The sequence below is a fragment of the Pinus tabuliformis genome, chromosome 8 (genome assembly GCF_031772625.1).
Source record: "Pinus tabuliformis cultivar Carrire ecotype Pingquan chromosome 8, CPIR1, whole genome shotgun sequence".
In the NCBI taxonomy this organism is placed as follows: Eukaryota; Viridiplantae; Streptophyta; class Pinopsida; order Pinales; family Pinaceae; genus Pinus; species Pinus tabuliformis.
In genome coordinates this window covers 1,905,080,102-1,905,107,407 of record NC_142294.1, presented here as the reverse complement: position 1 = coordinate 1,905,107,407, position 27,306 = coordinate 1,905,080,102, and the positions used below count along the sequence as shown (strand labels likewise).

The following is a 27,306-nucleotide window of genomic DNA, read 5'->3' as shown; positions in this document are numbered from 1 at the left end:
TCAAAACGAACACCTCCAATTCCTCAAGCAATAAGAACAACATGTCCAAACACCTTCAACACCTATAGCAACATCTCTAGCACCTTTAACATCATCTCCAACACCCGCAACAACGACATCAAGTCGTCCAAATGCCTCCAACACCAATAGAGGAACCTCTGACACATGTAGTAACATATCCAATGCTTCCAATACATGTAGAAGCATATGCAACACCTGTAGCAACAATCCAACCTCCTGCATCAACAACATCTTCAACATATGTAGCAAAATCAACTTATGGCAAGTCAACATAACATGCCCAACATCATCACTATTAAGCCTCCTATACCTGCACTAAATCATGTCACAAGTATGTTGACATCAATGCCAACCAACAAGACCAATAAGCCAAACACTCATCACTCATCATGAGGACCACTAATCATCATTAGGTAGACATAAGGCATATAATGAACAACACCAAGACCTTGTTGACATCAATGCCAACAATTTTATTGCTCCCTGACTTGCTTTTCCTTTGATCCCCTACTTATCACGGTTTTTCTTCATTTATAACCACAATTACCCTATCCTTGTTCATCCCAATGAATTCCACACATGCGAGGAGGATACGCCATGCTTGCTCCATAATGATTTCATGATGTCAGTGACTAAGGCTAGGCACCATTACCTTTCCCAACCTAATGACTTGTATGCGCACTTTCTTGATGTCACAACTTGCACTTGTCATAGTTCATAAATTATGGAATGGGGAAGATTTGGGTGGTTCCATTCACCCACAATGTTCTGGATGCATGAGGAAGAACTTTGTTAGGTCCCTATAATACTAGTGATTACCCCATTACTATTGTAGTTGTATCCCTTATTAATATTGTTGTGACCATATTGTCCCCATATTGTTATTATTATGCCCCATAGAATCCCTCTATTGTTATTTTTGTGCCTTTATATTATTATTGTTAGGTCGGCTGGGTTATATTGTGACTCCTTAGACTCCTATATATAGAAAGGAGGTTTTGTCATTTGAATCATCAAAGAATCATTCATTTGTGTAATGTAAATGAGTTTTCCCCCTCAAAGAGGTTGAATTCTAAGGCGTTGATCTATCCTTTCTATCTTTTTGTGAGCTGGTTTCATAACAAACTTGGTTAACTAATGACTCTGCTAATAAATTTAGTTCCCTTAAAACATGATTGGTTTGAAATTAAGGTATATTTGGTAGACTTGAAACAATTTTCTTGAAGATGGTGTTTAACTTTATGTATGAAGGGGCGGTACCAAGATTTATATGTCTAATTATGTTGTTGGAGTTGCCCATTATAATTAATTTATGAATTATTGATTTCTTGGACATATTGTTTCCTTGTTAGAGTGCATACATTTCCACTTGATTGTTAGAAATATTTGTTCCTAGTTTTAAGAGTAAGTTCTATTTGACGAGCACTTGCTACACACACAACCCCTAAAATATTATAAATTTATAATATAACATCTTATAATTTAATATGCAAATATCTATTATTACTATTATTTTTTGTGTAAGTTAATCATTTGTATTGCCTCAAAAAGTCACATTACATCATTCCAATCATCACAATTCATCCTAGTTCATGCTATTATCGGTCTTAATCTGCCACGAGGGGAAACTAGATCTATTGATCGATAATTTAATAACAAGTGTCAAAATAAAGTGTCTGCTCTTGAAATCAACTAGAAAAAACATAAACTAAGTAACATAGAGAATATAAAAACTAAAATAGATCATGTCAAATGATCAAGAGCCAGAGGAAGTCACTAGAGCATAATCCTGAGCACTAGTGCTGGCAGGGACAAAAGGCTTGAGTTCACACTAAAGGTGGCTATGCACATGATTCATTTGAGCATTCAAGCTTTCCAAACAACATCATTAATGTCATTGCACCCTTTTAATCCCAATCAAGGAAGAGATGACATTGTTTTGGTCTTTGTGTTTCTCTTTCAAAACTTTGCCCAAAAGAGTTTTCAACTTCCAATGAAGGGTGCTAGAATTCAGATACTAGTTTTGTCTTCCCCTGGTATGACTAGGGTTAGGAACCTAATTGGCTACTTCCTGTATGATCTTAGATTATGAGTATGCTTGGTGGTCACTAGTGGTGAGGGTTTTGAGCTAACAAATTTCCTCATGGATATTAAGAGGAGTAGTAGAGTGAAAAATGGCTGCGACTTCCTGAACCTGAGCATGCGACCTACCTTGCTGGCCTCTACCCCTTGCACCCTTATGAATACACATGCATTGTTGTGGCATATTATCCCAGAAAAGAGAGAGTTAAGCTAGAAAATTGTCCCACAACAAACCTGGGATGAGAAGAAAATTTAACATACCTAAACAAAAGACAAGCTTAGAGGTATAAAGAATGCAGGGTGCCCTAAGCCAATAAGAACATGCCGTCCCATACTCTATAAACACAAGAAACCACCTATAAACAATGAACCTCTCAAGCCATAAAACATCAAAGAGTCAGACCTAGAGCACCACAAACAAATTTAAAAAGAAACCATTAGATAAAAACTAGAGGAACTCGAAGCCATAATGAAAGACATTAAGGGGAAAGACTTAAAACTACTTCGCCATAGTCAACAAGAACACAAACGTTGAGTGCAGGGTGGTGACGCCAACAACTACCACTTTCAACCTTAGAGAATTATGTCTTGTCCTGTGGAAAAAAAAACTTTGTGCTTCCCAGTTTTGGCTCTAGTTGTGCCTACCACTTCCCACACGAGCGATGGGTCAAGAGAATTTGCGTGCAATTCTAGGTCCCTGTCGCTTTAAACCCATAGGAAGGCGACCGAGACTCAGAAAAAAGTCGAGGGTCACACCATTGAACTACAAAATTTCCTCCAAGTGCCGAACACACACTGTTAGACTTCCAAAACAATAATTCTAGCAATGGTTTGGGGGGGGGGGGGGGGCGCGCCAAACTCAGCATAAGTGCCAAACAAATGAGCCTTAATTCACAGGACCAACTATTGTAAGGAGATTGCCCATTGTAAGGAATAAGAGTAAAGTTCGCATGTGTTATGCATGGAGGAGGGCAGTCATGCCAACCCCCTCTAAATGTTGTGGGAGGCAGTAGGGTGGCAAGTGCCCCAACCTTGTATGCCATGTTGCTCATCACCCCAATCAGGGGCATTAAATTAAATATTTAATTAATTATATGAATAAAAAATATATTTATTATTGTTTACACCTAATCCATCATTGCAATAGATATTTCAACATACCATATCTTAGAAACTTCAAAAACTCTATTAATATATTTAAAAAATATTATTATTTATGAAAATCATGTTAAAAAATATAAAACATCTTTGCGCCGAGAGGTGCTCTACAACTAGTATAGGCTGAAATGTGTAGGTGTAAATGTTGGTAAAATTTAACATTTAACACAAACAATTAACATTTAACATTTATATGTCATTTCAATCAAAAAATTAAAACATATGGTATTTAAAAATTATGTGTCATTAAATTTTTTGAAAAGAAATAGAGGGTTGAAGAAGTGAAGAAAAATCAAAGGATCTAAGAAGTGAAATATAACGAAAGTTTCAAATTAATTTGTTTTTGGCTTTTTCTTCAGAAGAGAAAAGAAACAACCACAACCTTCTGGATATCATCATCATTATCACTCTCATGATTCTACCAAATAGGAAGAAGGGCACTTGAATCCCATTATTTATCCCACAATTTAGTATAGAGAGATGTTCATGTTAAATCGTCATATTTGAAATTAAACCAACCTAAATCCATCTTAACTCTCGATCTATCAACTGTACCGAGAGGGATCAAATCTCTCGAGGTGCAAACCTTTCCTCAAGTTTTGCATGCAAAAAGAGGTTAATATTTGCAACAAATTAGATGTTTATGTTTGCAAACCTCTTTTTTCGCACCTCGAGAGATTTTATCCCTCTTGGCTTGATATATCTAGGTTTAAGATGGATCTAGGTTGGTTTATCATTTATAACTATGTTTCATTAAACATTAGTTTCAAAGAATTTACGTGTTATATTTTTCTCTGTCTATCGTTTCGTGTCAATATTTCACCGCTCATTACATCATCAAGCCAAAAAGGGGGTGAGAGAATAAAAACCATATTAATTAATTTATTCAGGAAAATAATATAATTAATTTTCGACTTAGTCACCGGAGAATCCACAGTAAGAACCATTTTCTGCCAACGTTTCAAATCCCAACTGGGATCCATCATCAGGACAACTTGAATGCTTGATAGAAGAAGAGCTTATTTTAGGGTTAAATAGTAATGAGGAGAGAAAAGATGAATGTCGGCTCTCAATTTTTGATGAGAAGTCGGCTGTCTCTGATTAATTTAATTAATTAATTATTATTATTATTATTATTTATTATTTATTATTTATTTTTATTATTATTATTATTTATTTTATATATAATAATAACTAGTATTATAATAGTTAAAGATAATTAGAATTAATGATATTAAATTGATCAAAGTTAATGTTAATTTTTTTTGCAAGAAAATTGAATTAATATTTAATATTTGATCAATAATTAATATGTGAGGAAAAATATTAATTAATTTATTTAACTGGATTATATATATATATATATATATATATATATATATATATATATATATCTAAATCTATATATATATATTTTATATTTATTTATATATATATTTTTTTTGGGAAAATCCTTTATATATATTTTTATATTTTTTAAGATCTCATGATGGTAAACAAGGTAAATCAATAAATGAACAAGGTAAGTTAAACGAATGACCTTCACAACATTTAAAATAGGGATCTCATGTGTGGCTTTAAATGACTTGATTTAATCCTAGAGACTAATTCTATAATAGATGTTGTTACTAAAAAAAATTGAATAAATTTAATGATTAAGAATATGTATGTCTTAAGGAGTTACAGGTCAAATCTAGAGGGGTAGAATATGTACATCTTATTAAATTATAAGATTTTTTTTTTTTTTTTTTAATGCCAAAGATGTCCCTTAGTCTCACAAACAAAGAGAGTTTATACACCAATTTAATGTCTAGCTTGTTTAGATCTTAAAATTCAACAAGTGCTATGTAGTAACTAGTACTTGTCGCTTAATTTAAATATAGCTAATTGGAGTATGAATTGCTGACAAGGTGTGAGATGATCAATTAAAGGCTTAATGAAAGTGAAAATGTTGTGCTAAAATGTTGCTTTTTGGTGAACACCCTACCTCATTGGTTGTAATGAAGTTTTATAACTTTATTTTTTTGGCTATGTTTGGTTCAAATTGATATGGAGAAACTTAGTTGCAACTCAATGAGATGTCAATTCTAAGAAACTAGTTTTGCAAAACCAATTGTCTCCTACAAAGTTCATGGGAGTTGAACATGATTGATATAGAGTTGAATGCAATTGTGTTTGTGGCCGTGAAAACATGAGAATATGAAACAAAATTTTTAATGTAAAAGCTATATGTAAACAAGAAAATTATTTTTCATAGTTATTAATTATAAAGGCTATATGTAAACAAGAAAACTAATTATGATTAATGTAATTGGAATTGAATATAGAGAAAAAAAATCAAATTTAAAAGTAAAAACACTAAAAAAATTATTGGGAAAATATTTTTTAATTCTTTTTTCATCTTTAAAATTTGTCATCTTAAAAAAAACCATAGAACAAGACAAGAAAAAATATAAGTCAAACTAAAAAGTAAAAACTAAAAAAAAAATACTCCAAAAAGTTTTTTAAATTATATTTTTCTCTTTAAATTTTGTCATCTTAAATTGAAAATATGTAGAAACTATAATTCATGAAAATGGAAATAATAGAAAAATGAAAAAAAGAAGAAAAAAACAAAATAAGAAAGTTAAATAGAAAGGAAATAAAACTAAAAACAAAAAATTAGTAACTAATAGAAATAGAAGTTACTAAACAACCCATAATAACACCTCAACCAATCACCTTACAAATAAATAAATTTAAATAATAATAAAAAATAACAAAAAATGAATTCTCAATGTTAAACTATGGATAATCATAAATTTTTGGTCAAAGAGATCCTAATAGTCAGTCAAAAGAAAAAAATGAATACATAATACTATAATAATAATAACATTAAGTTTTTTGTTTTTGTTTTTTATACATTAGAGTCCTTATATTGAATTTACCCTTTGCCTATTCTATAAACTTAAAATATTATTGCTAGTTAATAATATTATTATAATAAATATTTTATGGTAAGTTTTCATTTCATATAATTCTTTTCTATGTTTTTATTATGTGTGTGTTTGGTTTGTGTATTGCGAAGAACTTCATATGCATAGCAATTACAAGATAATGATGATTTATGAGCTATTATATATAGCAAAAGTTTGTCTAGTCCAAAATCTCATGTTAAAAGTGTAAATTGCAAATTGTTTCGCTGTAATATTGTCATGTCTTCCTCTAACATTGATAATATCATGATCATGTCTTCTAGGTCTCCTAGGTCTCTTATTGACATGGAATTTATTTCTTGTAACAATTTTAAGATAAAGGGTGTTTGTGGCGTATTCCATACACCCAAAGCCAAAGCTTTGTGACTTTGGAAGCTTGCTTTAGGTTGCAAGCTTTGAGATCCAAGTCCTTAGATTTATAGTGCCTCCCTTTTTAATACTATCATTATTGAGAATATTAATGTCATTGATATACAAAAGAGTTAGAGATTGACCAAGCCCATCATTGAGGAATTGTATGTGACAAGGGTTCATTCCAAGGATTGTTTAGGTACGGGACAAAGTTTAGATAGGCACATAGTGCATTGAGTAAGAACTATGCTCGTACTAAGTGTTCATAAACCTTGGTGCACATTAGTGAAGCCCCTTAGTCCTAGGCATATGACATCAAGAAGTGCATGAGTCTTAGATGTAAAACACAACTTGAAGTAAGGTGAATCTAATGATGAGGTGCACCCAAGTCATATGGATGGACAAGACAACAAAATGTTGTAGAGTAAACTCAATTATTATAATAAAGCATCATCTTTCTTTCCTGTCTCTTTGCTATTATTATATATATGCTAATATGTTATTGATGCATGGGAATATCAGACATGGAATGCTTTGTATTAATTCAATAAAATATTCTTTATATACTTCCCTTATATTGCAAGTAAGTTGGTATTTTTCAATAAATTATTCTTGATATCAAGATCATGCTATTTATATAATTGTTATACAAAACTACACTTTAATGATACATTAAAGTTAAAATTTGTGGCAATTGTATATATTGCTATATTATCTCATTTATATTTGTATAAATAACTTTATTAATTGTTATATTGTAATAATAGTCATAAAAGCATTAATTTTATTAAAGAAATCCTACTATATAGACTTTTATAACAAGTTATTATTATATCGATATATCTCTATATTGATTTTAATAATATTTTTACGCCGTAAGGCGTTCCCTCTGAGAAAGACATCCCTAAAATGTGAAGTGTGCGATTGTGAGCCATTGATTTTGTGTGTTAGATGATTGGAGTGTTTTCGGCCGTTCGTTTAATCTATTTTATTTATAAAAAAAATGGTATTTTCCCATGGTAATGGGCAATGAAAAGCCAGACCTCCCCTGCTGGCGATGAGACTCTTCTGCTGCCTTCGCATAGACTGCCTGCTGCCAAAGAAACTCTGCCATAAGACTCTTCTGCTGCCTTCGCATGCTGGCAAAGAGACTGCGATAAGACTCTTCTGCTACCTTCCCCGCAGAGATTCTTTGTTGAGGTCAGTACCAAATCTCTACCCCCAACGCAACCCTCGTTTGCATGCTTCCCTCTGCCAACGAGCTCTGCAATCTCCCACCTGCCATACCTGCTACACCATGGGTTGCGGCCGCCAGGGTATGAATAATTCGACATTTCTATCTTTTCTCCACTTTGATTTTGTATCTGAAGGCCCCTCTTTTTTAAATGCTAAACCCAGTTTTCTTGTTTTAAGCCAGGGTCGGCTTCTTATACAGATAATAGTCTAACTCAGAGCTCATAATTAGGCCTAGTCACACTCTAGCCGACCCTTACCCGACGCATTGAAGCTCCTGTAGATTGGGTTCTGGAACTGGGTGCTTTCTCCATGAGAATTTGCATGGTAATAATGATGGTACTCACATCTGCGACTACTTGAGATCTTGAGTTTTCAATATTTATTTTGCAAATGAATATGAATTTTTGAATCATAGCTCAGATTTTTATTCCAAGTTTCGAGATATTGTTATTCCAGTCATTGTCGTGATGCTTGCAATTGTGATTTTCATCCAGTAGAGATGGAATAAGCTTACATTTGGTCGGGCAACCTCAAGTAAACTCACACAGCTTGGATCAAGCATTTATGAGAGGCTACCATCACAAACATTTGAAGTTGAGCTTGTTTCTGGTGTAAACTCACAAGAAAATGGCCATGCACATGCAAAGGGAGAAGTGAGCTATTGTGTTCTTCCGCGCAAGAAAGCTATTGGCGGAAACAATATGGCGGGAGGAAATTTAAGTGAATCGGCGAAAATGTTGTCGCTCAAGCAGAGAGCATGCCATTGGAACCAGTAGGAACTCGCAGTATGATATGGGGAGCCAACGACACGATAGAGGGAACCAGCGGCAAACTAGCCAGTAACATTAACGTTGTAACCTTAGCATAAAATGTGAGGTCATTTGTGCACAGATGTTAAGCCTGGGTTAAAAACGTATGCTAAAATCAGAGGCTAATTGAATCAAAAGAGAGGCCTAGCGACCTAAACATATTTAATGAAAATATGGTAAAAATTAGTGTAATTGTTTCAACACGAAATTTTTTTTTTCAGCATGAAAAGTTAGTGTAATTGTTGTCTCATATAATGAAATTTTACTTTAAGGATGTCTGGAAATTGTGAGAAGCCTAACTCGAATACAATTCATATAATTACAACCATCGATATATATATAGCCTTTATAATTTTTCATATATATACAACCATCGATATAAATACAACCACCGATATAAATACAACCATCGCTATATATATATACAAACATCCATATATTTCTTTCTACTTCTTATCATTTATATATACAACCATCGATACATTTATATAGCCTTTATAACTTTTCATCTATGCAAATTGCTACTAGTCATATAATTCCAACTAATCAATTAACATTAATTCTCACTTCCACTTCCTATTGATTTGTTGAACTAAGATGGTTTTTTTCATTTAAACTAATTACAATGTATTTTTTTCATTTAAACTAATTACAATGTATTTTTTGCAGGGATCTGGACATACCGTGCCACAATATAAACCTAAGGAAGCGTTAACATTTTATAAGCCGTGGTTGGATGGAAAGTCACTGTGAAACACCACATGTTTCCAAATTTTCGATTGCCTTTAATTAATCCAACTTCTTTTAGATTCTATTTACATTTTAAGTTTGCAAATCTTTTATGTAGCTTATCGTTGTCCGAGTTTGCTCGCCCTTAATTAATCCAACTACTTTTATATTCTATTTACATTTTAAGTTTGCAGATTTTTTATGTAGCTTGTGGTAGTCCTGGTTTCGAAGCAAGTTTTTTTTTAAAGGGAATATGAAGTGGACATCTGATACGTTTTCAAATGAAAGTATTGTGTTTGTTTTTAAATGGGTTGGAGTGTGAAGTACATATTTTCTAAGTAATGTATCTGATTTTTTTTTTTTATTGTGTAGTAATAAAATGTGGGTATTTAGGAGTTAATATTCATAGTGGGCTAATTTTCTATGCTTTTTCCAAAAAAAGGTTCACCAATTTCCATTTTTTTCTAAAATTATTCGCTCAAATTTTATAATACACCATTATAAAATAGCACAAACCCTCCAAACACATCACTCCAATAGTAGCACTATTACATTTTGGTTTTTGTGAGGTATTTTTTCAATGTGGCTTTTGTGAGGTATTCTTTTGGGCTAATTTTCCATGCTTTTTCCAAAAAGAAAGGTTTACCAATTTCTGTTTTTTTTCTAAAATTGAGTGTCTCAGCGTTATTACATAATGGATACCTTTCGAAGTAAGTTTTTTTTAAAGGGAATATGAAGTGGACATCTGATAAATGAAAGTATTGTGTTTGTTTTTAAATGGGTTGGAGTGTGAAGTACATATTTTCTAAATAATGTATCTGATTTATTTATTTTTTTAATTGTGTAGTAATAAAATGCGGGTATTTAGGGGTTAATATTCATAGTGGGCTAATTTTCCATGCTTTTTCCAAAAAAAGTTCACCAATTTCCATTTTTTTCTAAAATTATTGGCTCAAATTTTATAATATACCATTATAAAATAGCACAAACCCTCCAAACACATCACTCGAATACTAGCACTATTACATTTTGGCTTTTGTGAGGTATTTTTTCAATGTGGCTTTTGTGAGGTATTCTTTTGGGCTAATTTTCCATGCTTTTTCCAAAAAAAAAGGTTCGCCAATTTCCATTTTTTCTAAACTTATTCGCCCAAATTTTATAGTACACCATTTTAAAATAGCACAAACCCTCCAAACACATCACTCGAATACTAGCACTATTACATTCTGGCGTTTGTGAGGTATTCTTTCAATGTGGCTTTTGTGAGGTATTCTTTCAATGTGATCGGTCATAATTTCCTGTAACAGAAATCAATCTTTAAGTATTTTATAACTATAAAAGTTACTGCCAATATAACTTACCATTCTTAACAAATGGTTCACACGGGCCTGTTGAAGTGAGGCAGTTTCAAGTCACCATTCAATTCATGCAACAATCACGATAGTTTCAATTCACCATTCAATTCGTGCAACAATCACTTCGTGACCGATTTCCATAAGTATTTTGTGGCATACACAACTCAACTCACCAAGCTTTAGTTAACTATGTTGCAATCCATCTCATTCACCCACTAAAATAACACAATTTGATTCCATTAAAATATCACATACCCTCCAAACACATCACTGGAATACACTAAAGGACCCATTCTTGATTACATTTTGGCTTTTGTAAAGTATTCTTTCAATGTGATTAGTCTAAGTCATAATTTTCTTTCATGCAACAACAATCAATCCATTAGTATTCTATAAATGTAAGGGACTCAGTCTTGATTACATTTTGGCTTTTGTAAAGTATTCTTTCAATGTGATTGGTCTAAGTCATAATTTTCTTTCATGCAACAAAAATCAATCCATGAGTATTTTATAAATGTAAAAGTTACTACCAACATATAATTTACCACTCTTGACACATGATTCACATGGGCCTATTGAAATGAGGTCATTTTCAAGTCACCATTCAATTCATGCAACAATCACTTTGTGACAAATCATTAAAATCATTATTTGTTGGTCCCTTAGACCGTGAGGTCTTGTGAACTTCATTAAAACTCATCCATTCATTCAAGTATTTCGTGGCATAACTCATCGAGCTTTAGCTAACTATGTTGCAATCCAACTCATTCACCCATCCATTCCTAGAACCTATTAAACTAGCACAAGTCTATTTTATAACTGTAAAAGTTACTGCCAACATATAACTTACCACTCTTGACACATGATTCACATGTGCCTTATTGAAATGAGGTCATTTTCAAGTCACCATTCAATTCATGCAACAATCACTTTGTGACCAATCATTAAAATAATTATTTGTTGGTCCCTCAGACCATGAGGTCTTGTGAACGTCATTAAAATTCATTCATTCAAGTACTTTGTGGCATAACTCATCAAGATTTAGTTAACTATGCTGCAATACAACTCATTCACCCATCCATTCCTAGATCCTATTAAAGTAGCACAAGTATACAAAGTTGTCATGCAACAACAATCAATGCACAACTATTTTGTTATTGTAAAACTTATCGAAATCTTAATGATGTGAATGTCATTAAAATTCATTCACTCAAGTATGTTTTGGCATAACTTTGCAATACAACTCATTCACCCATGCATTCCTAGATCCTATTAAAGTAGCACAAGTCTACGAAATTGTCATGCAACAACAATCAATGCACAACTATTTTATTATTGTAAAAGTTACTGAAAACTTAATGATGTAATACTAAAGTTCTGGAAAACATTTTACCACTCTCGACATGTGATCCACAAGGACATGTTGACTACATGTTTTTGATTGAATAGATTGGTGATCACTCGTACCAATCCATTCTTATCTCCTACTAAATTATCAAAAACCCTCTAAATCACACTCAGGTATACTGCAAAAATGTAGATTAGTTCCAGTCTGCTAATATAGAAATTATATTGCAAATACCAGAAAGTGAATCAATAGATAATCTATCAACTATAATCTATCAGCCACACATACAGAGCATTGGATGCCCTATGCCCGATCTGATGTTCAAGACGATCATCCTATAAGGTCTCATGTTCCAAGCTAAACTAAATGAAAATTAACATAGAATACCATCAACGACACAAGGTTGAAGTAGTAGCATATTTAAATTTAAATTTTGGCAAAATTATATTTGAATATAGGTCTATTTAGATATGGAAATATCATAAACAAAAAATTATTGAGATGTACTCAAAGCCCATCAACAAAAGATGTAAAATTATGAATTATATATATTGGAAGAATATGGTTATGTTCAAGACTATCATTCTACGGGGGCTCATGTTCCAAGCTACACTGTAGAAAAATTAAAATAAAATACCAGCACTCCCATAAGCTTGAAGCAGTAGCCTATTTAAATTTAAAATTTGGAAAAACTATATTTGAACTACAGGTATACTTACATATGGAAATATCATAAATAAAAAAGTATTGAGACATACTCAAAGGCCATCAACAAAAAATGTAAAATGATGAATCATATATTGGAAGAATATGATTATGTTCAAGACTATCATTCTACAAGGGCTCATGTTCCATGCTAAATTGTAGAAAAATTAACATAGAACACCATCAATGTCGTAAGGTTGAAGCAATAGCTTAATTAAAATTAAATTTTGGCAAAATTTTATTTGAACTACAAGTCTACTTACATATCGAAATATCATAAATAAAAAATTACTAAGACATACTCAAAACCCATCAACAAAAAATGTAAAATGATGAATTATATATACAAAGCCCATCAACAAAAATGTAAAATGATGAATTATATATACTGGAAGAAATTGATTGCCCACCTTCTTCAAAAAATCCAAATGTATCCGATTAATAAAATCGTATTCCTTAGACACTTAGAAGTCTAAGGATGTCAACAAAACATTCAAAAGATGGACCTAGCATCAGTCTGCTAGTGAAAATGTCCAGTATTGATGAATTTCACAAGGTATGGAAATTTTCAACTAGAAATTTACATATGTTTTGTCAAGGGATATTTACATAACATAACCCAAACCCTCCAAACACATCACTGGAATACTAGCACTATTACATTTTGGCGTTTGTGAGGTATTCTTTCAATGTGGCTTTTGTGAGGTATTATTTCAATGTGATTGGTCATAATTTGTTTTCCTGTAATAGAAATCAATCTTTAAGTATTTTATAACTGTAAAAGTTACTGGCAATATAACTTACCACTCTTGACACATGGTTCACACGGGCCTGTTGAAGTGAGGCAGTTTCAAGTCACCATTCAATTCATGCAACAATCACGATAGTTTCAATTCACCATTCAATTCGTGCAACAATCACTTCGTGACCGATTTCCATAAGTATTTTGTGGCATACACAACTCAACTCACCAAGCTTTAGTTAACTATGTTGCAATCCATCTCATTCACCCACTAAAATAACACAATTTGATCCCATTAAAATATCACATACCCTCCAAACACATCATTGGAATACACTAAGGGACCCATTCTTGATTACATTTTGGCTTTTGTAAAGTATTCTTTCAATGTTATTAGTCTAAGTCATAATTTTCTTTCATGCAACAACAATCAATCCATGAGTATTCTATAAATGTAAGGGACCCAGTCTTGATTACAATTTGGCTTTTGTAAAGTATTCTTTCAATGTGATTGGTCTAAGTCATAATTTTCTTTCATGCAACAACAATCAATCCATGAGTATTTTATAAATGTAAAAGTTACTACCAACATATAATTTACCACTCTTGACACATGATTCACATGGGCCTATTGAAATGAGGTCATTTTCAAGTCACCATTCAATTCATGCAACAATGACTTTGTGACAAATCATTAAAATCATTATTTGTTGGTCCCTTAGACCGTGAGGTCTTGTGAACTTCATTAAAACTCATCCATTCATTCAAGTATTTCGTGGCATAACTCATCGAGCTTTAGCTAACTATGTTGCAATCCAACACATTCACCCATCCATTCCTAGAACCTATTAAAATAGCACAACTCTATTTTATAACTGTAAAAGTTACTGCCAACATATAACTTACCACTCTTGACACATGATTCACATGTGCCTTATTGAAATGAGGTCATTTTCAAGTCACCATTCAATTCATGCAACAATCACTTTGTGACCAATCATTAAAATAATTATTTGTTGGTCCCTTAGACCATGAGGTCTTGTGAACGTCATTAAAATTCATTCATTCAAGTACTTTGTGGCATAACTCATCGAGATTTAGTTAACTATGCTGCAATACAACTCATTCACCCATCCATTCCTAGATCCTATTAAAGTAGCACAAGTATACAAAGTTTTCATGCAACAACAATCAATGCACAACTATTTTATTATTGTAAAACTTATCTAAATCTTAATGATGTGAACGTCATTAAAATTCATTCACTCAAGTATGTTGTGGCATAACTCATAGAGCTTTAGTTAACTATGTTGCAATACAACTCATTCACCCATCCATTCCTAGATCCTATTAAAGTAGCACAAGTCTACGAAGTTGTCATGCAACAACAATCAATGCACAACTATTTTATTATTGTAAAAGTTACTGAAAACTTAATGATGTAATACTAAAGTTCTGGAGAAAATTTTACCACTCTCGACATGTGATCCACAAGGACATGTTGACTACATGTTTTTGATTCAATAGATTGGTGATCACTCGTACCAATCCATTCTTATCTCCTACTAAATTATCACAAACCCTCTAAATCACACACTCAGGTATACTGCAAAAATGTAGATTAGTTCCAGTCTGCTAATATAGAAATTATATTGCAACTACCAGAAAGTGAATCAATAGATAATCTATCAACTATAATCTATCAACCACACATACAGAGCATTGGATGCCCTATGCCCGATCTGATGGTCAAGACGATCATCCTATAGGGTCTCATGTTCCAAGCTAAACTACATGAAAATTAACATAGAATACCATCAACGACACAAGGTTGAAGTAGTAGCATATTTAAATTTAAATTTTGGCAAAATTATATTTGAATATAGGTCTATTTAGATATGGAAATATCATAAACAAAAAATTATTGAGACGTACTCAAAGCCCATCAACAAAAGATGTAAAATGATGAATTATATATATTGGAAGAATATGGTTATGTTCAAGACTATCATTCTACAGGGGCTCATGTTCCAAGCTACACTGCAGAAAAATTAAAATAAAATACCAGCACTGCCATAAGCTTGAAGCAGTAGCCTATTTAAATTTAAAATTTGGAAAAACTATATTTGAACTACAGGTATACTTACATATGGAAATATCATAAATAAAAAAGTATTGAGACGTACTCAAAGGCCATCAACAAAAAATGTAAAATGATGAATCATATATTGGAAGAATATGATTATGTTCAAGACTATCATTCTACAAGGGCTCATGTTCCAAGCTAAATTGTAGAAAAATTAACATAAAACACCATCAATGTCGTAAGGTTGAAGCAATAGCCTACTTAAATTTAAATTTTGGCAAAATTTTATTTGAACTACAAGTCTACTTACATATCGAAATATCATAAATAAAAAATTACTAAGACATACTCAAAGCCCATCAACAAAAAATGTAAAATGATGAATTATATATACAAAGCCCATCAACAAAAATGTAAACTGATGAATTATATATACTGGAAGAAATTGATTGCCCACCTTCTTCAAAAAATCCAAATGTATCCGATTAATAAAATCGTATTCCTTAGACACTTAGAAGTCTAAGGATGTCAACAAAACATTCAAAAGATCGACCTAGCATCAGTCTACTAGTGAAAATGTCCAGTATTGATGAATTTCACAAGGTATGGAAATTTTCAACTAGAAATTTACATATGTTTTGTCAAGGGATATTTACATAACATAACCCAAAACTTCTTGAGAATGGCGCCACCAGTGGTAGCTTTTCAATCGACTTGGAAGAATAGACAAACTTCAATTTGGTTTCCTGGATTAATTCTAATTTTCATACTTATCAGGTGTTGGAGCTGCAACTGTCATCAACTAGTAAGTTGGCAGGGCTTAGAAAAGCAACACAGCCAAAATATGGTTCTGAACACTTTTTATGAACAAGTCTCATCTCATTGTAACAAATTTCCTGCCTATAATTGATTAAGAAACCTATGAGGTCTAGAAGTAGGAAACCTTTAGAAGGTTAAACTCATTAAAAGCATGATGCCTTAAAAACTGGAAGACTTACTTGAGGTCTGCTTCAGAGTAGACGGTGTGAAGGATAAGTGTTTTACTCCAAGCTTCGATGGCTCCAACAATTTTTCATGCATTTTCAAATATGTAACGACAACCATGATGTTGTTCACAATGTCGTATCGTTTTTTTCACCTCTTCCATTACAATCTACTAGTATTTTTTAATAACACCATAAACAGGTAGCATTTGGAAAAATTACATCTCGAAAGACAAAAAAAAAAAAACCCTTTAAAATAATGTACAAAAACTATTACTACTATTTTCAAAATAGCCATATTCAGAATACACATAGCTAATAATTTCAAGTATAACTCATTATCATCCACCCTAGCTTTCAACAATGTCCATTCACATGTTGCTATTCTTCCACACACTACTATTATTTACAAAATATCAATATTAAAAATACACATAACTAATACTTTCAACTGTAACTCATTATCATCCACCCTTTCTTTCAACAAGGTCCATTCACATGTCGCTATTCTTCCACAAACTATTATTATTTACAAAATATCCATTTTCAGAATACACATAACTAACTATTGCAATTATAACTCATTATCATCCACCCTTGCTTTCAACAATGTCCATTCACATGTCGCTATTCTTCCCCACTCTATGCCTTACGGCGTTTCCTTTGCAACATAAGGTGCAAACGCTAGTTATAAAACTAATAACCTTAATATTTATATATTGGATGATTAAATAAAATATATTGTTGACTTACATATTTCATCTTTCTTTTATATAAATTATTTATATACAAATAAAAATCATTTAATAAACTTATATATAACATTTTAAATATTATATTTATAATTATAAAATTTTTCCTCTGTTTGATAATTATGTTAACTTAATATATCATATACCATATATATAATTCACCTTAGCCTAATCATAGACTTACAATAATTCATTTAACATTCTACCTTTTACAAACATATTTCCAATCAATTATGCTTAAAATAGTTGATTGCATTTTCATTATCTTCTAAAACATTTAGAAAAAACTCAATGGTAACCCAACCACAAGCACATTTAAAATCAACCAAATAATAGCCCAACTACAACACTTGTGGGCTCCTTCTCCCTCTATTTGACCAAACCATTGAGTGTGCGACACCTATATATAAAAAAAATCATCGTCTTTGGAAATTCGTAGGAATAAAGTTACCTCCCAACACTAATTACTTGTTTCACTTTCATAATTTACTAAACTATCGCCTGGACTTTAAGCGGTGCGAGTCCTACATGGGACCCATCGGGAGCTCATAGGGCCTTATGGAAACGCAGGCTCAATATAAGAAAATCTTTAGGTTCATTTTGCATAGGGATTCCATTCGGTAGAGGAATTGGGCGATTATAATTTCAGGTATGTAACCCCCAATAAGATTCGAAGTTTTCTCCTGTATAGGCCGATCGACGTGGGTTTCTTTTTCGGTCTTTTCTTGCTTATGGCGATTAGTCTGGATTTTTCTATTATTAATTTTGTAGACCTCCATCTTGAGCGGTCTTCTTCTTTAGGATTTTCTGCCCATATCTTCACTATCCTGATCAATTTCTCCAAATTCCTGGCCTGGGCATGATTCAATGCATTACTGTTGATATTTGAATCTATTATGGTCCAATATGATTATTTCCTCATGCTAGGGCTTAAGTCTTTCCAGCCCATTTGACTAATCTGAAATTGTATACGCATGAATTAATGCTTGAAATATTTCAATTGCCCTTGTTTTGTAATCCAATCCGATCCTCGTTTGTGTTTTTTTTAGGAGTCCTGTAGCGCATGTTTAATACCGTTTTTATTCTGGTAAAAATCCTGACTTGGCAGATACAGTTAAAGCTTATTGACCTAATTTGAATAGAGGATTGAGATGGATGATAAGAGTGAAGGAGGCATGTTGCTATTCAATTCAATTATCTTTCATATTTTTACTATGGACATTAATCTCGCTACTCTGACACCAATCTGATCTTCTGGTGCCCAATTCTGATTTCCTTCATAATCGGCTTGTGCGAACTTCCGAAGCTATGGTGAAACACACTAATAAGTCCATATTCGTGCACCTTGAAGCCCAAAATCCACAAAATAAAGCCGTGGTCAAAATCTCTTCTATGCTTTGTCCTACTTCGGGCATATTTTTCAATTAATTTTCCCCAACTTTAGTAGGAATATGTTGAAATCACAATTTTAAGCTGTAAAATTTTGGAAATTTCGATAGGAATATGTTGGAATCACAATTTTGGAATACGTTGGAATCACAATTTGATAAAAATATGTTGGAATTACAATTTTGAGCCGTGAAATCGGCATAATAGGCATTGGAGGCATTTATGCATTAAAAACACCTTTTAAACAACATAAAATGATGATTCCAGTAAACATTTTATTACCAAATTCCAGCAAAAAAAATGCCAAAACCTAAAAGAGTTAGATTGTGCCCAAAATAAATTGCATCCCTTTTTTGTATCAGAGCCTCGACAGGGTAGCCAGAGAAACATGTATTTTTTGAGCAAGCGAATAGCTTTGGAGAGGCTCCCATGTATGTACTTCACTTTTTTCTCTGGCTTTGATCCGTTGACATAAGTTGGTCCTTTTCTCGTCTTATCATGGTTGGAAAGGAATACTTACGATCGAGCAACGTAATAACTTCTTGAATCATGCATTCTGCTTTTTTTTCTCTGAAAAAAAAACTTCTTGAATCATGCCTTTGATGCCTGCTTTACTTTGCTCTCGATTTTGTACATGGGACACTAAATTGATACTAGCCACCGGAGTGTAGTCTGAAATTTGAAGATTGTGAATAATCTATATGATTAAGTAATGTACTTATTTCTTGAAATGTACCTGTACTTCATCCAAATTGTCTGCAGTTTTATACGTAGGGCATAGGTGTAACCCGTAAGAAATCGAATTATGTATGGAGGCAATAGCTCCTTAGGAGGTATCCTGCCCTCGAACACCAACTTGATCTCCTTTTCGTCAGACTTAGCATGTGCTACAAAATAAATGTGGATTATCAATTTCCAATAATAATTCCTCAAGAAGTACGTCTGAACCCGTAATCATTTGTCCTCAATTTTCCTGTCCTTAACCATCAACCTGATCCTTTTTGGTCTTGTTTTAAAGCACATGGTCAATTTTCCTATGTATGTATGATTAAGCAAGGCAAGCCCTCAAGATGTGTAATATTGCTAGTAATGGGGCTTGATTTTCCTCACTGTATCTCTCTTTCTTGCCCATCCAGTAGCTGCTGTAGTATACCTACTACCCACACCTTTCCTTGGTCCAAATTCTAATTTCTTTTCAAGCTTTTAAGCTCCCAAGATTAAACTTTGTACTGTCCTGTCTGTTCTTTGTCTTCCAAATAAGTTTACTGCTAATACTTATCTGACTTTCAACCTATACAAAAGAAGACAACTAAGACTATATGGAATCTCTTCACATGTAAGGCAGCTTTCATGTTTCACGATACCATGCATACTGTCTAGAATTCACAAGCTCTTCAATGCATGCATGGCCATTGGCAACAAAAAGAAAACAGAAACTTCTACCCTACTGTATATGTGAGGTGAGATCCATAACATTAGAAATCTTAGAAGGAAGGCGATACTGCAGTAATTGGATGGGTAAGCTTGTAAGTCTACTCACTAGTACAAGGCCTCTTTGTGACCATACTCACTGCAACAAGGCCCACTCCTCACTAGCCTACTTGTGAGTTGTGACAACGAGGAAATTGCCGTAAAACTGCAATTTGACAGCTTCTACCTCAATCCTCCATTGCTATCTCCTCATGTGAGTAGTAAAAAAGCTTGTTCAAGCAGTCAAAATGCCCTCTTTTAGCCAACTTAGCAATCCAGAAATTTGTAACAGCATGTACAGAGGTTCTTCTATACAAGCTCCTTTGCAATCATGTGCAAAATGTGATAAAGTACATGGAAAATGAAATAAATGAGTGACTGCTTGAAATATTTCAATTGCCCTTGTTTTGAAATCCAATCCGATCCTCGTTTGTGTATTTTAAGGAGTCCTGTAGCACATGTTTAATGCCGTTTTCATTCCGGGTAAAAATCCTGACATGGCAGATACAGTTAAAGCTCATTGACCTAATTTGAAATATAAAGGATTGAGATGGATAAAAGGACTGAAGGAGGCATGCTGGTATTCAATTTAATTATCTTCCAGATTTTTACTATGGACATTAGTCTCGCTGGCCTGACACCAATCTGAACTTCCGGTGCCCAATTCTGATTTCCTTAATAATGGGCTTGTGTGGACTTCTGAAGCTACGGTGAAAACACACTAGCAAGTACATAGTCATGCACCTTGAGCTTCGTCAGCTCAAGATCCACAAAATTAAGCCGTGTCTCAGGCCTTCTATGTTTTTTCCTTTTTCCAGGCATATTTTCAGTTAATTTTCCCCAAATTCCAGTAAGATTATGTTGGAATCACACTTTGAGCTGTGAAATCTGCATAGTCCAAGTGCTACAGGGTTTTTAGGCCTTAAATCCATGTATGAACTCAAAAACATATTTTAAACAACAAAAAGCCATAATTTCATTAAAATTTTTATAACCAGATCCTGGCAAAATAAAGCCAAAGCGTAGAAGAGTTATACTGTACCCAAAATAAATAGCATCCCTTTTTGTTATCCGAGCCTAGGCAGGGTAGCTGGAGAAACATGTATTTTTAATCAAGGGAATAGCTTTGGAGTGGCTTCCATGTATGTACTTCATTTTTTCTCAGGCTTTGATCAGTTGACATAAATTGATCTTTTCTGGTCTTATCATGGTTGGAAAGGAATGCTTACAATCAAGCAAGGTAATAACTTCTTGAAGCATGCCTTGATGCCTGCTTTACTTTGCTCTCGATTTTGTAGATGGGACACTAAATTCATACTAACCACCGGGGCATGGTCTGAAATTTGAAGATTGTGAATAATCTATATGATTAAGTAATGCACTTATTTCTTGAAGTGTACCTGTACTTATTCCAAATTGTCTGCAGTTTTACACTTATGGACACCAGACCTTATCTCTTTTAGGTTTTATTCAATGTTCCACCAAGTCTCCGGGACGGGGAGACGCTGGTATGGGGAGACGCACAAAGGGGACGTGTGGGAGAACCCTGAAATTTTAGGGAAATTTAGGGGAGACGGGGAGACGTCGAGGTATATATAATATAATTTTTAATTATATATATTAGAAATTTATATATATGTATATAATTTTGAAATTTTCATGTTCATATTCATTGTTCAATAATGCTAATTCATCAAGATTCAATACCATAAGATTCCTTAATAAAATTCAATATGAAATTCAAATATTCAAATACAATGTACATTGGTCCATATCAATTATCATTCATCAATCATCATTCTATAATTTACATTGAAAACCAAAATAATAACTGAAACTAACATATATTCCAAACAGTTGTTTCTATATGATTAAATCAAAAAGTTATAAACAAATTAACTTCTAATATATCTGACCAACCTCTACTATTTCGCTTTGGTTTTCACTAAAAGAATGACGATAGATGAACCACATACCTGTAATCTTACAATGCTCTTAATTTGTTCACGGTCTAGAGGTTGGAAAACAATATACTCATCAATGCGATTCATGAACTCAGGACGGAATGTCGTTTGAGCCACTTCCATAACCCTGTTCTTCATTCTCTCATACAGTTCCTCTTTTGAGCCAGGTTCATCATCAAGCCTACTTAGAATGTACTGAGAACCAATGTTTGAAGTCATAATAATGACAGTGTTGGTGAAGCTTACAGTTCGACCCTGAGAATCAGTGACCCTTCCGTCATCTAAAATTTGAAGTAGAATATTGAAGGCATCTGTATGTGCCTTCTCAATTTCATCAAACAGAATAACTGCATAAGGCCTTCTACATATAGACTCAGTGAACTGTCCCCCTTCTTCATAACCCACATACCCTGGTGTGTATTCACTCATGTCAATCCTCACTAGAGCTTCATCAGTATTAAATAAATAGGATGCAAGAGCCTTAGCTAATTCTGTTTTGGCAACACCTGTTGGGCAACAACTGCTAAGTGCTAACAGCAAGCCGCTGCATGGAGAAGAGTGAGGATGCGTTGAAGCTCTCGTGGGCGCAGTGAGAGCAGATGGAAGAAAAAAATGCGTTGAGGTAAGAGCATAATGAATGGCGGCAGAATGAAAACTTGAAAAGTGGAGTTAACCCTAACTTGTTCATGTAAATTTTTTTTTATAATTGTTAATTTAGTTTATTTTTATTTTTTGTGTTTTTTTAATAAATTAATTTTCATTTTTTTTAATTTTTTTTTTGGTTTATAAAGGGTAATTAGACAAAAATGAAGGGGGGACGCCCAGAAGAACCCCATTTTCGGGGGGACGCCCAGAAGAACCCCATTTTCGGGGGGGGGACGCCCAGAAGTACCCCTTTCGGGGAGTCGAGTCTCCCACATTGGGGAAACGCACCCCCTTGCGTCTCCCCGAGTCTCCCCAAAAGGGGGACGTGGGGAAACGCACCCCCAAGAGTCTCCCCGTCCCGGGTGCGTGGGGTGCGAGGGGTGCGCGCACCCCACCCTGGGGAACGCGTCCCCGTGGAACACTGGTTTTATTTTGAACCACTAGGGCATTGGTGTAACCCGAAAGAAATGTGCATTATGTATTGAGGCAATAGTTCCTTGGGAGGTATCCTGCCCTCGAACACCAATTTGATCTTCTTTTGGTCAGACTTAGCATGTACGACAAATAAATGTGGATTATCATTTACCATAAATAACTCCTCAAGAAGTACATATGAACCCATAATAATTTGTCCTCAAATTTCCTGTCCTTAACCATCAATCTAATCCTCTTTGGTCTTGTTTTAAAGCACATTGTCAATTTTCCTCAGTATGTATGATTGAGCAAGGTAACTCCTCAAGATGTGTAATATACCTAATAATTTGTCCTCAAATTTCCTGTCCTTAACCATCAATCTGATCCTTTTTGGTCTTGTTTTAAAGCACAATGTCAATTTTCCTCAGTATGTATGATTGAGCAAGGCAACTCCTCAAGATGTGTAACATACCTAATATTGTTAGGAATGGGACTTGATTTTCCTCACTGAATCTCTCTTTCTCGTCCATCCACTGGCTGCTCTGATACCACACTCTAGTATACCTACTACCGACACCTACCCTTGGTCCAAATTATAGTTTCTTTTTAAGTTTTTAAGCTCCCAAGACTAAACTTTGAACTGCCCTGTCTGTTCTTTGCCTTCCAAATATGTTTACTGCTAATACTTATCTGGCTTTCATTCTATACAAAAGAAGACAGCTAAGACTATATGGAATCTCTTCACATGTAAGGCAGCGTTTATGTTTAACGATACCATGCATACTGTCTAGAACTCGCAAGCTCTTGAATGCATGCATGACCGTTGGCAATAAAAAGAAAACCGAAACTGCTACCTTACTGTCTATGTAAGGTGAGATCCATAACATTAGAGAATTTTAGTAAGAAGGTAGTACTGTAGTAATTGGATGGGTAAGTTTGTAACTCTACTCACTAGTACAAGGCCTCTTTGTGACCATATATACTGGATCAAGATCCAATCCTTGCTAGCCTACTTGTGACAACGAGGAAATTTCCATAAAACTCAATTTGACATCTTGTACCTCAATCTTCCATTGCTATCTCTTCATGTGAGTAGTTAAAGAACTTGTTCAAGCAGTCAAAATGCCCTCTTTTAGCCAACTTAGCAATCCAGAAATGTCTAACAGCACGTACAGAGGTTTAGTCTCTTACCAGTTCTCCTTTGGTTCTTCTATGCAAGCTCCTTTTCAATCATGTGCAAAATGTGAAAAAGTACATGGAAAATGAAAGAAACGAGTGACACTTGCCTCACTGCTTGTCTTTTACTTGCTCATTGTCACCTCATATGCTCCCTCTCTCTTCCCCAAGGAAACCATATCTACATTTGAAGATTTATATGCAGCATATTTACAATTTTACATCATTTACGTGCTTGGTCGCAAACTCTAACTTAGGAAATGTAAAGTATTCCTATATTCAGAAACACAGGCTAAATGGGCCTTAGGTCTTGAGCTCCTCTCCATAAAGGATTGCATTACATACTCCCCGTGATTGCACCAAGAGTTGCATTCTACAACCCAGTATGGGGAGGATGTGTAATGTAACATAATGCTGATGTTAGCATGGCTGGGCTTTTTATATGGAAAAAGATTTATGCTAATAATTTATTTTCCATATAAAAAGCCAAGGTATGCTAATGACAGTGTTATGTTACATTATATGGTCGAAGTGTAGCTATGTCAGTGTTATGTTTTGTAACATAATTTTTCCATATAAAAATTCTTAGTTATGCTAGTGTCAATGTTATGTTATGTTATACATATCCCCATGCCGGGCTGTAGAATTAATCTTTTGGTGTAATTAAATCAATAATATTATGTCAGTTAAATATAAACCAGTTTAGATTCATATTAACCCCAGATTTATCAAGCATGGAGAAGGATCAAAATGGTTTGACCCTCTTGGGATTTTATCCCTTGGTGTTTGATAGACTTGGTGTTAAGATGGATTTAGACTGATTCAATCTTTATATTCATTTACAGAGTATCATAATCAGGTATTACATGAGTCAACTCTATATGCTTTTTAGTTTGCTGTATATGTTCCTGCCATTGAACACATACAATATGGGCCCTTTGCATTTGGTCTCCAATTTGTTTAAGTCATATTGCATGCTTTTATGATGCCATGGGTGTAAACTTTCAAAGTGGAGTTGGAACTTTTAGTGTAATCTGTATGTTGCCAAAGCCCGTGAATCATTATCTACTTGTAATTGTGGTTATGGCCATATTTTTTCTCATATGTTGTAATACTAGGGAATGGTTAAGGTTGACCTAGTGAAACTTTTACACATAGGCTTATTGACCCCTATTGGGGGTAGTGCCCTAGCTGGGTTGAGTATAAAATTTAAATACGACAAACTCTTATTTGTATAGCAACCATCGTGTGTTCTTTTTGATCTATATGCAAAGTGTTGTCAGCCCGAGGGCACTTATAGTTGGGCACTTTTCTTGTGATTGGCATTTTCTCTCAGGTGCATGTGTGCATTTCTGTTTTTAGCATACTTGTGTTTAGCTTTTGCAGTCTCTCCAGTGGCTAAACCTATCTCTGTTCAGTGCATGTATGATGAGACTATTTCATAATTTGGGTGAGATTTGGTACCATTAATTCTTTTATGACCATAATAATAATCTTTTATTATTATTATTATTTTATTAGGTCACAGTCTAGCCAGACACTAAATTGATGTTGGAGCCCCCCTTGTTTGTGGGCAAGGGACCCTCTCTGCATCGCAATTTGACTGCTTAAGACTGCAGAGGTGTACATACCCTACCCCTGTCCAGATTCAACTTGTGACCTCTAAGAGGAAATGCACGCTTTTAACCATTAGACCCACTCAAATTGTGTAAACATTTATAAATCTCTACTGATGGTTATTAACAGAACAAAAATCTTATCTAACAAAACATGTTTGATTATGCAAGGGAATAATTTTTCAAATGATCCATCAGAGACCAATCTGTTTTGTCGTGCATACTTTTTCCGTTGAACGTCAGTCTGATTCTTTTTTATTTTGTTCTTTAACAAGCCGAATCAGATTGCATGCCTTTCAACAACCTTGCGACAACTCTTATTTGTATAACAACCATATCGTGTCCTGTTTTATCTAATATACAAAGTGTTATCAGCCTGAGGGGCACTTATATTTTGGTGTCTCTCTTCTGATTGACATTTTCTCTTGGATGCATATTGTGCATTTTTATTCTTAGGATATTTTGTGTTTGTCTTTCATATCTCTCTGCTGCCTAGACCTATCTCTCTTGTGCACTTGTAAGGAGACCTTAAGAATTTGGGTGAGATTTGGTGCCATTGATTCTCTTGTAGGCCCTTATAAATCTCTACAGGCGGCAAGTTAGTAACAATACAAAAATCTTACTTAACAAAATGTGTTTGGCTATGCAAGGGAATGATCTTTCAAATTGCTCGTGAAAACCCAATCTGTTTTTTGTCCATTCCTTTTCTCTTGAACATCAATCTGTTTTTCTTTCTTTTTGGTTTTGGATATTCTGTTTCTCAATGAGTTGAATCAGATTCCATGCCTTCCAACAATCTTGTATTAGTCCTGTTGAGACAGTAACAGGTGAGATCATGGTAGGGAAGGAAAGTAATTATATATAATAATAATTTAATTGAAGGTCACAGTTTAGCTAGACATCAATTTGATGTTTGAGACCCCTTGTTTGTCGGACAAAGGGTCTCTTCCACACAGTGATTTCACTGCTTAGTCTATGGATCTGTACATACCTACAAGCTATTTATTGAAGTAAATGGCTATACAGTATGCAGAAGAAATACTTGTTTAAGAGTTGCTTTTATTCCCACACATTTCTCTTTAATTTCAACACACAGAACCTTCACTCGTTGTTGAACTCTGGTAATTAAGTTAAAGCTTTCTGCTTTCACTGATCAGCAAAACAATAATTTTCTTTGGTATTTTCCATTTTCTAAATAAAGGGATTATTTTGTAATTACCTGTTGGGATGTCAGTGTTTCACCCTTATTCTGGATATCTTCCATTGCATTTTATTTTTAAGGACTTATTTCACAATTACC

General features: G+C 33.8%; 1 protein-coding gene and 1 pseudogene across 2 annotated transcripts in view; one reads left to right on the top strand and one right to left on the bottom strand.

Annotated features, from left to right (window-relative positions):
- On the bottom strand, positions 1 to 22,584 carry LOC149244048 (chaperone protein ClpB3, chloroplastic pseudogene; annotated as a pseudogene).
- The window catches only part of LOC149244047 (uncharacterized), a 25,045-nt gene continuing 15,563 nt past the window's right edge, over positions 17,825 to 27,306 (top strand). Inside the window, exon 1 of one of the 2 annotated variants that reach the window (XM_089374733.1) lies at positions 17,825 to 17,981. The gene's annotated coding sequence lies outside the window, so the exon portion shown is untranslated. Of the gene's footprint in view, positions 17,982 to 19,083; positions 19,153 to 27,306 lie in introns of those variants that run through there. The other variant, XM_089374734.1, reaches the window with a different exon arrangement.